The sequence below is a fragment of the Ambystoma mexicanum genome, chromosome 2p, assembly GCF_040938575.1.
Source record: "Ambystoma mexicanum isolate Mex_15411 chromosome 2p, UKY_AmexF1_1, whole genome shotgun sequence".
NCBI classification, from domain to species: Eukaryota; Metazoa; Chordata; class Amphibia; order Caudata; family Ambystomatidae; genus Ambystoma; species Ambystoma mexicanum.
Genome location: NC_090923.1, coordinates 827,516,950 through 827,528,482, shown reverse-complemented (window position 1 = coordinate 827,528,482; position 11,533 = coordinate 827,516,950). Strand labels below are relative to the sequence as shown.

Genomic DNA, 11,533 nt, shown 5'->3' with positions numbered 1-11,533 from the left:
ATTGAAGTGGTCTGAAAGAGACCTTAAGGCACAACACAATTGAAGTGGTCTGTAAACGACCTTAAGGCACAACACAAATGAAATAGTCTGTAAACGACCTTAAAGCACAACACAATTGAATGGTCTGTAAGAGACCTTAAGGCACAATACAGTTATAAGGTGGTCTAGTAGTGGCCCAGAGGCACAATATACTTATGACATGCTATAGTTCGAGGGTTTCAAGGGTGGCCGGAAACACGTTCAGATAATAGTGGCTCAGAGAACATGGCTACAGTAGTATCCCCGGTACTGGCATGCGAGATTATACTCCTTGAAATGACGGTCCACGTAGTAAAAGGGGTACTGAAATAGGCCGACTGAGGAGGAGTCGTAACATTGCAATCTCAGTAATTGGACAAGGACAGGGGCAAAGTACTTACAGTAGGATCTCCTTGTATGAATGGAGATGTTAGGATGCTTGGATCCGATAGCTTGCCTCGGGCTTTGCAGAAGGCGGTCGGGGAGGCTTAAATTGGGCAGGGGGGGTGGCCACGCCGCGCTCCCATGCGCGTAACAGGCGCTGGAACAGGCCTTTGTGTGGCCTTCGTGCGGTAAGGTGCAGTGTGTCGAATGAGGGATAATTGGGATAAGAGGATCATGGAATTGGATGTGGATCAGGAAAGATGGTGATTTACATTGAAGAGGCGGTGGGTGTCAGGGCAGAATGCTCATGGGACATGGGTGAAGGGCAAGCAGGGTGATGGAGATCCAATAAGTTGACAGACAAAGAAAGTGGATACATGATACAAGAAGTGGTAGATGGCAGGAATTATTTTCTTGAAAATTGTGATTTGAGCACAGTCACACAATTTAGTCAAGCGAGTGAGCCATGATAAGAATTCAAATCTCCTTGGTTCACACTGACAGCGTAGCCACTAACATTACATTTATTCGGGCCTTGTTATTTGGCAACATATTTGCCAAATTGTCAATGTTTTTGAGAGATGCTCAGTTAGTCGTTTATTTTCTTAACACTTTGCCTTCAGAGGTTTGCACTTCTGGCTTCAATATCGAAAGAGCATAACTGCAAATCCAAGAATGCAAAGAAAAATTAGGATTGGAACAACATCTCTCAAATGACATTGGTCGCATTAGCACGTATGATTTAAGCCTCCCCCTCCCCATTCCTCTAGGCAGCATTAAATAAACGCTCTAAAGTTCAAAATATGAAATGCTAATACGTTCTCAGGAGCGCGAGGGGTGGGAGGGAGATGCGTTGGTTTGAATGAGTGAGCTGTAGAGGATGTTCACTGCTGATGCAATGTGACATCTCCACTAAATCAGGACTTGGTCTTGGCATCTCTTGAGCACTCAAACTCCATTCATACTGTAAATCACTGTGATGTTACACCCCGGTAAATGCCAATATTGGCACTGAAAATCGCTCTGATGAAGCTGTGCCCACAATGTTTGCCTGATCGCCACTCTATATCCAGCTCATGATGCTCTTGCCACAATATATGCCAGAACACTTGCTAAACGTGTAAATTACACATCACTTCGTTGAAGTTGCACATAATATCTGCCAACATTGGCACTGTTATGACTTTCATGACACATCCCTCATTCTCCGCTTCCCCCACCTTGAAACACATGCAAGCCTCGCACACCCTGACACACACACACACACACACACACAGTCAAACTCGTGCACAAAAATAAACATGTACTCACGAATTCAAACACTTGCACACACTAACCATTGCACACATTTAAACATGCAAACCACTTTTTCTTTTTAAATGTACATTTACACGCTGCTGCTTTGGTCTTTTCTCTGCATGGGAGGGGAACAGGCAACACTTTGAAACAAGTTGGGTGCCCGAGTTGGATGTGAGCTTGGCTTCCAAGCAATATGTGGGATCGTCGCCCTACCTGACCAGTTCTAACTGCCCTTTTTTCCCTCAAGAAGCAGTGCTGGCTGCTCAGTGGATGATGGGGGCACGCGCAATGGTCATGGAAGAGGGAGGCCGCCCCCTGCCTTCCCTAGCATTTCCACTGCATGTTTCCCTTGCTTACTCATGGGTGCTCTGATTTGTGCTCTTACATTGGGGAATCCGGTTTCTGCCCTCTGTTCATGCCTTTTCTTTTTGGGGCGGTGCCATATTCACAGGGGAGATCTCCTTGAACCATAATACCCTCACCCGCTTCCCAGTGATGTGGTGTGTTTACCCTCCCATAGAGCTTTTATGAGTTCTCCTTTTTTAGCATCACCGGCTCCTGTTGCAGCCTATTTGACCTAACAAATATTTACCTAATGACCAATTTGATCAAATTTTGCATGGGTGATTTGGCCTTCGGGGCAATTTGGTCGCATATATTGCAAAATGCCAACCCTGGAGAGCAGGGGTTGCGGGGGTGTCCCCCGCTCCCCATGTTTGATATTTTACAATTGTGGGGATGGGCAGGGGGAACCCCCGCTCCGCTTCCTTAAAATTGGAGGCAGGGGACAAAACAATTTTTAAAAAAAATGAATGTGCGTTTAAATTGGGCCCCGAGCAGATAAATCGCGATAAGTTTGCCACGATCAAAAACAATTCGGTCAAACAACCCAAACCGTTGCCAGGGACGTGTGTGTTGCCGTACTACGCTAGTGATAGGGGAGACCTCAAAATCTTAAATACATTACGTTTAGTTATTTATTTTTGTCATTGTCTATTCCACAGACTAGGCCCTGCCGTGCATCTGAGCACTTAAGACAGGTTTGGTATGTGTTACAGGAGGGTACAGTCTAAAAGAGGCATGTTTTAGGGCAAGAAATATATATAGATCACAAGATAGCCGGGCAACCTGCGCCCAAAGAACTCCCTTTCAACAACTCATGCATTAAAATCAGTTAATTGCAAGAAATCCAATGCCCAGATTATTCCAAAACTGCTTCTCATATTTAATGTTCATAAATAGCCAAGAACGTGTTTACACCCTTTCACGGTCTTCCTCAGGATTGTTATTACCAACAAGTTATTTTCAACAAAATGTGCATGAAAACAATAGAAATACAAATCATACAAAAGATCATAAACACATATCCCATTGAATGCAAAATAAGGGCGAGTGGAATACATACATTAGGTTCCCCACGAATATCACTAACCCATGATCAGAATTCATCATGACATACCTGAACAATATAATACAGAATTGAAGTTAACACGGGATATATTGTGAACAAGAATGAATGAAAATCAAACAGGGTGGAAAAGAAGAGGGGCGGAAAGGGAAGGGAAGAAAAGAGAACCCCATACTAAACTTAAATACTAATTTTAGTTTCAGTTATTCCAAAACACAGGTGCAATGGTACCACTCATGCTCAATTGTACCCCTAATTGCTAAGAACACATTATTCCTGTATCAACTCCAGCGTTAGGCACTTGTGAATCATATTGGGCTAGCTAGAAGCCCATAGTCTCAACCTAAGACTCAAAGGACCACCTCAATGTGTGCATGTCCAAACACGCGCAACAGGTAATCCAAGAAGAGTATACAATTCTAAGAAATATACAGTTATATTGACCATATCCTATTCTAGCAGCAATAAACACAAACTAATTACCATATTGAAAAGCCCTCCGCAGCTGAGCAGAGAAAGAAACCGAAGGCACAGTTTCCTAGACTGTTCTGTTCCTAGAGTATCATAGCCTTTAGAAAACAAAACATTTCCCTTCACTGTACTGCCCTGCCAAAACATCTGATTTGGTTTTTGAATGTTGCTGATTTGGTTTTCACCCCAAAGGAGTGTTCTCCTGTGCCCTTCCAACACTAACTGGGATATTTGCATACCCACAATACTTTGTAATGCAAAACATATTTTAAACCTCACCAAGATATTATGTGCAGTTTAAGAAAATGCCATGAATCTGTAAGTGCACAATTACTATGAAGTGTATACAAGATTGTTTGCAACATGCACCACCTTTAAATTGTTGGGTAGGATTATACAAATGCTCAGTGAAACTGTTTTTGCTTAGCAACAAGTTAGCATATAATGTGTTAAGGTCTATGCCCCATGGAACTTTGAAAACTTGGAAAGGTGGCAGATTGTGTGAAAAGCATTCTAGTAATTTGTGTATCTGTTGCCCTAATACTATATGCAAATAATGGCAGGCCTAGTTCATACCCATTATACCTTGCAGACCAGGTAATGATATTGCAAGCTCTCTGCTCATAAAGTAGACATGACATTTGCCTACAAAAAAACCATAGAGGGCAAATTAATAGTTGAGTTTTAGAATGCATTAACTTGCAAGGGGGGCCGCTTCAAAGTTCTTGTGTGACATATGTACAAAGAATAGGAATCATGGCATGAGGTTAGACATTCAAGCAGCCTGGTTAAAGTTGGGCTACATAGTCTGGGTGACGCTTTTGCTATGGCGCCATGAGCAACAGAAATTCTTGTGCTTAAACGTCATGCATATTAAAAACATAAAACAAGTGGATGTAGGTACAAGTCTGGTAACCTTTTGTAGAGCCAAGGTAGGCAGAGTCAAGGTTGTGTCTGGTAATATATCTGAATGAGGCCTGGGGCGGAAGTTCGAGCAATAAGGTATATGTGTGGTAGAGTCAAGCATGAGTCATGGGTATGGAGGGGAGATAATGTGGTTAAAGTTTGCAGACATCCCTTAATTATATCTTCTGCATGCAGTAACTTTTTCATATTAGTTTCAACCTATTGTGGATGTATTCTACTTTTAGGGTTTGGGGGCTTTTAAGGTTAAGCTTGCATAGTAGGGCAATGTAAATAAACTAGACCAGAATATCAGTACTAGTTCATATAATTTAGCTTCATTTTGAGAGAAAGCAAATATTAGGTACCTGCTGTGCTTTGTGCATTATTACATCTTTTTGAATAGGTGGGAATTGTCTGTGTGCGCTGCTGAAATTCTTCTGAGCGGCACCAGAAGGAAGTTGGGCAAGCGCACATGCGTACAGCTTAGAGGAAAGATTGCTAGTTGGGTATGACGGCATTCCGCTTGGTACAGAGGAACCACCGCCATTGTGATTGCACCTAAACATACATAGCGTGTAGTTGTACGTCTGACATCACGTCATGATTAACATAGATAAACAGTCTATGTAATCTGCGTGCCCCTGTCTGGCTGTGCCATCTGTAAGGATTGTGTGCCGTGATGTTACTGAGTTTTTGGTTCATATTGTTAATCACATAATAAAAAGATGCTCTTTGATGCCTGGTCCTAATATACCAAAAAAATGCACAGTAAAACTCATGTCCTCTATCCGATAGCGAAATTAAAGACAGAATATTCGCACTATTGCTTCCCAAATACAAGTTTACAAATCCCTTCCCAGGAGTCCATCCTATGAAGTCAAGTGACCACATTGTCTGTTCATATGGTTTGACTATAGATGACATTCTGTATCTATCAAAATGACATACTAAGAAGAGAATGGAGGTAACAATTATATAATAAGCAACATATGTGCTAAGGGATTATTACAAGAAGTAATAAGGAAAACATATGCAAGATAAGTACAATACTCAGAAATGTCGAGGCATCTAGAGTACACAGTTGAAGGTGGCCGGAGATTTCAGCCTTTATTTGTGAGGAATTTGTGCTGGAAAAAGGGCCCAAAGGTCAGTTTTGGCGCCAAAGGGGCTATTTCTGCCCACTGCTTTGACATCTCTGCGCCTGGTCGGACTCGGGGGGGGGGGGGGGGGAGTTAGGTGGATGGGGGGTAGCCCTCCACCACACAGAGTGAGCTATCGTGGGCCCCTACTCTGGGACCTCCCCAGATGCCACCAGTCTGAGAGAGACCTATAGCTCCTCCCTATGAAACACAGCTATAGTTAGATCAAATATCTGGTGTAAATCGTGCCATGTTGTAGGCTGACTCCTCTGACTATGTAGTATCAGTCGGTTTTCAGAGCTGGATGGAGGTTCATGAGGCCTTCCCTTATGAACTTGCGATTATGACTGCAGTCCTTTAGGTGTGACAGATTAAGGCTCCATCCCACCTGGGAGGTTACTACCTCCTGGCAGTGAATAGGCCTGCTCCTGTAATCAGGCCACCGACGTTCTAGTGTTGCTTGGCGACGAGGCAGTCACATGCTGCTTGGGAACTGCCAGTTCATAGAGACAAGACGGAGAGGGGCAGAGTGTAATCCTAAACAAATGTTCCCGAGTCGAATAGATTGCCTGTTTTCCAGCATCTGTCCTCTTGGCCCTGTTATGCAATAAGGAGCGCGGTGTGAGATGGAGGATCGAGGCGAAAGAAGGGGATAAACAGTCTGCACAGATGCTGTTTGTTGACACTCTGGTGAAGGCCCACGATCCTCTACTTCCCGGAAGGATGTGCTTTTCAGATTGAAAGAGGGGTCTGATGTGTTGTCAAGAAGAGACACACTTGCCAAGGAAGGGGTTCTTCTCTGCTGGACATAAAAAGATCGTCTGATACTCCACGTTCCCTGCTAATAGAGACAGGCTGTGCCCCGCACCAGAACACAATTGTCCTCATTGAGGCCACAAGAGACACTTTGATGCAAGGACAATGGGGTCTGTCACCAGGGCCAGGGACTGTTCAGTGATTCCAGCCTGAATCGTTGTTTGTGTTCAGGAAACCAAGCATTGCCAAAGTAAACCATTCGGTGCTGGAAATATAAAGGCACCGTTTGAAAGGATGGTAACCTGGTACTTCCCTGTCCCTGCCACAATCCCCATTACTTGTGTCTCACCAACACCTTATGACGTTGCTACTTCCACCCTTGTAGGGTGGGACATCTTCACTCGCTCTAACAATAAGTGGGATGTCAATTGATGGAACCTGCAATTATTCCAAACAACAACTAAATGCTCAACCACATTAGCAATAAGTTCTGTGCGCTGTGCACATAAAGCAATGTGTGCACTCTCGCACCACACCCCAATACAGACTGTCAGCAGCATAGGCACACAGTGTTTACACACAAGCACAGTCACCTATGAACACAGACACACAGTTACTTAGTGGCACACACACACACAAACATTTGTGACACACAAGCACAGAAACAGCCCAGTCCCCTTATCTTTTTTCCAGCTTCATGGTGCCTCCTCATGGTATCACTACATATTATCCCCACCAAAAATATCGCCGTGTATATGATCGTTTGGAACGGCCATAGGTGATATTTTTTGGGGGGATAGTTTTTGGGGGTTTTTGGGAGCAGGGGTTGTGGGGGTGTCCCACGCTCCTTTAAAAATAATGCAGAGGTTATGGGGGTGTCCACCGCAGGTTCCATGCCTTAATATCGCCGCAAAAATATGGCAATATTTTTCTATGGTGATGTTTTTGCGGGGATATTAACATATGGAACCCTCCAGATGGCACATTCAGGAAACAGTACAGGCGGAGGAGAGAGGTTGTCAATTATGCCTTTCCATGGGTCTGCTCCTCTGCATATTGCCAAAGAATTGGGCAAACCAGTTTCCTATCCCGATGCACTTGTTCACGTAGAGGGCTGTGAAGTTATGCGACCTCGGATGCATCCTATGGCCCAGGTGTGCAATTACCACCTTATCTGCATAAGCCCTGGAGTGGCTGGGAAAACTATGTGGCAGGCCACACATCGGACCAGAGTGTTCAGGCTCACAGCCACTTGCTTCTGAGCAGCCTGCTCTCTTTAAGCTCTTCGCTGCTCCCCACCACCCATTTAGGATGAGCTGCCCCTTCTGAGAACCCAGGTAATGCCTGACAATTCCCAGGCAGACTTGGGCACACAATGGACCACAGATGGCAGGGCCAATGTCTTGGTGAGAATGCCTCTCCAAGTTGTGCCCGGCAAATAACTCACTAAATTTGAAGAGCAAAGTTTCGGGGGGTGTTGTGAGCCTGAATTAAAGTTGCTCAGGCAGCACAGACTAGTCCCCCCAACTCCAGACTGGATGAGAGGAAAGGTACTGAAAGACAGTATGGTCTGGTATGTGCATCCTTCACATCCTACTGCGGTAGTCAAGTCCCCTTCTCTGGATGAGGGATTGAAAATGGGGGAGTTTGGATGACTGAAGAATTAAGTGAGGTTTGTGCTAAGGGGTGAGAAAAATAGTGATGCGCTATAGGTGAAGAGCAAAGCTTAGGGCAGGAGGAAGACAAGAGAACAAAGGACAAGTGTAAAGTTGGGTCCTGGCCAATGATGACTCTGACATCCTGGGATGTACCAGTGACTCCTTTAATAAGTTCCTTGTGCATTACATCAGGTACATAAGGTCAGATACACATAGGTTAAGGGCAACATGCACCGGCATCCTCTCTCAGGGGTCCACATCTCCAACTGACTCTCACAGATCACCACTCATACATCAACATTCTCTCAGGCTGCATTCTCTGTCACTCACTCCAACATTCCATGCATTCTACTCAGGGTCCAGGGGAAGCTTAGTCACTACAACAAGCAATTGGTGCTGTAGGAAGGAGAAGAAGCGAGAAGGACCGACTAGATCAAGATAGTAGGAGAGCAAAGAGAGAGTTTTCTTTTTTTTTTTCTTTTTTCTTCTTGTTACTCTGGAACGCTTCACGAATTTGCGTGTCATCCTTGCGCAGGGGTCATGCTAATCTTCTCTGTATCGTTCCAATTTTAGTATATGTGCTGCCGAAGCGAGCACGAGCAAAGAGAGTGTTGAAGTGGAAGAGTAATGAGCAGACCTAAAGACTGAATGATGTAGGGCTGAGTTGTGGGTAGCGGTAGGAGTAAGGGCTGAGTAATGGATGATAAATACTGCTTCCTTCAGAGATTCTTAGGCACAGGGGTTTGAGTGGCACATGAGCTGGAAAGAGGCCGAAGATCATCTCAAATGGCTCTCTCTAAAGACGAGAGACAACACTCCTCCAGGTGGCAATTCACAAGAGATTGCATCCATTGAACAGGATCCGGAACAAAGTCAATCAGGCTGATTTGATGATAGTAGAAAGGGACAGCCTCTCATTGGCAAGCCAGAACATTAACCACACTTTCTACCACAAGTAGGGAATCTGGAGTGAAAATATGATGTATCGATGTCAGGACTGTATGTGTGTGTATGTATGGGATTTATAAAGAACAAATCTAGCTGTGAAGCAACGGATCACTGTACATGAGGGACACACCCAGTAAGTAAGGGGATGGGGGAAGTAGAGGCGCTGGGATGGATATAGGGAGCAGGAGAGAGGGGGCCCTCCAGAGGGGCAGACTTAGGCTAATGTTGAGAGATCAGTGATAGGCAACATGCTTTTTAAATGTAGGGCCTTCAGGTCCTTCCTGAGGTGTCAAATTGGGGGGGGGCAGTCTTATTTGTATTGTGTTGTGAAGCTGTTCCAGAGGCAAGGCACATATCAGCTATTTGACTGTTCCTGTGGTTTTCCCTCTTGTGGTTTTTAGTTTCTAACCTTGCAGTGTTGTGGCTTCTGGTGGTCTCCCGGGCCTCTGTAGATGGTGAGTTTGGCTTCCAGAAAGAGTGGTGTTTTGGTTGGCACTGCTTTGTAGGTGATGCGAGATGTCTGGAGCATCAAATGTGCTTGAAGTGGTAGCCAGTGCAGTGCCTTGAGAATTGGGCTGATGTGGTTAAATGTAGGAATGCATCTCCAAGGATGCCTTGGTCATGGAGGATCTCTGGTTGTGAGTGGTTGTGAGTGGTAGCTTGGAATTGCTGGCTGCCTGATTTACCAGTTCACCAAGAAGGACACCAAACTGGCTTTGTCCCAGAGCATGAAGTTTCCAGCAACATAGCCATCTTGGATGGTTGACCAAATCAGGATTGCACCCCGCCATGTCTCTTGTCTGCAACTTCGGAAAATGCATATAAAGCAGGGACGCACAACCCGGTGAAATGTCAGCGGAAGCAGATTCTCTGTTATTTCAATGATTGGACCACTGCATGGGGCAATTTTAGTGGTTGTATAGCCCTGTCAGTGCCATCTGATTTAGTGTCGAAAGTGAATCTCTGCTCCGCTTCCACTGGCACTGCCTCCCCTCTGCCTTCACCAGGCTGATCTGCGGAAATCACCACTTGATTTGATATTTGGCAAAGGGAGCTACCAAGATGAGGTAGCATGGCGGGCGGCCATCCATGGCAGATCAGAGCTGGCAATAGCGCCCTCCATCAACTTTCCTAGCCTCAAGGAACTGAAATAAGCTCCCCGTGTTAGGCATGCACCGCTGAGAGGCGGTATGCCCTTTGGGAACTCTGAGTACTCGTAGGGGAGTGGCATTGCAGCTGCCAGCCCCAAGCTGGTGGATTGAGGCCTGAGGCTCTACCAGGCACTGCCTAAGAACCTCACTGTAATGCCCACGTAAAATGCTTGACTGGAGGGGCCGAGGGCGGGGGGGGGATTAAGGGAATTACAAATGTATTCAAATAATTAAAAAAAAAAAAGAAATATCTTGAACTATAAGACTGCGCATTGACTTTCAGGAGACCTGAACATGTCCTGTTGCTATTGTGTACCGTGTTTACCGTTCTTGTACATGGAAAGAACAGGCAAAGACTGCGCCATTGCATAGCAGATTTTCTGACTAAGAGGCGTTGATTGTGTATGTTTGTGTTCTAAACTGCTTTATTCTTCACACGAGTTGAGAGTATGAGCGTAGGAGGTTTTAATGAAAGGCTTATTTTCTCATGTAATTAATAGGAGCTTATTTTCTGCAACAAAGTCAATCATATATATTCAGCATTGACACTCTGGCACATAGGGTCAGGGGGGCTGGGATACTCCATGGATTGATGAAAAGTTAGACAACAAGTGTCAACCAACCACTGTGGATAGATGCTGTTTACTCCACTATATAAAAGGGAGGTGCGCAGTAAGGTGTGCGTGTGGGCCCCTGTATTGTTCTGTGCATGCGCAGGCTGAATGACAGAGACGAACAAGTTACTCTCTTACCTAGTAACGTTCTTTCGATGGGATGGTCCGACGACGTATTCCATATCTTTGACAGTAATCACCACAGCTGTGCTGCTTCGGAAAATGTTTGGCGTCTGCGTCCTACGTCGATGACGTCGATGCGGCGTCCCCGAGGACCTCCTCCGACGGCCGACGTCACCCGATGTGATAAGTAGGACGCACGACGCCCCGTAGCCTCAGTTGTAGTTTTTTCCCCCAGAACGTGTGCCACTAGTCTTCTGCCAGTCAGACACACAAGGCCTTGCGGAAACGTAAACTGCAATCGCATAAGAAATTCTGCAGCGGGGAAGGTAGGGAGGGAGCGATATGGAATACGTCGTCGGACCATCCCATCGAAAGAACGTTACCAGGTAAGAGAGTAACTTGTTCTTCGAGGGGATTGGGTCCTCCGACATATTCTATATCTTTGACAGACTCCCAAAGCATTACCAAAGCAAGGAGGTGGAAAAAGAATTTAGAACACAAATTTAGCATGCCCAATCAAATTGCGGAATAAAGCACTGCCTTGCCAAAGGCCGGATCCTGTCCTGGGATGGAATCGAGGGAGTAGTGACGTACACAAGTATATACAGAAGCCCAGGTGACTGCATCACAGATGTTACGAATAGGAACACCCCTCTGT

The 11,533-nt window shown here is 45.3% G+C and overlaps 1 non-coding gene across 1 annotated transcript; it reads right to left on the bottom strand.

The window, feature by feature from the left end:
- Positions 1-8,529: 8,529 nt before the first annotated feature.
- On the bottom strand, positions 8,530-8,636 carry LOC138568552 (U6 spliceosomal RNA). Its single transcript, XR_011302884.1, has one exon. It is a non-coding gene; the product is annotated as a U6 spliceosomal RNA (small nuclear RNA).
- Positions 8,637-11,533: the final 2,897 nt, after the last annotated feature.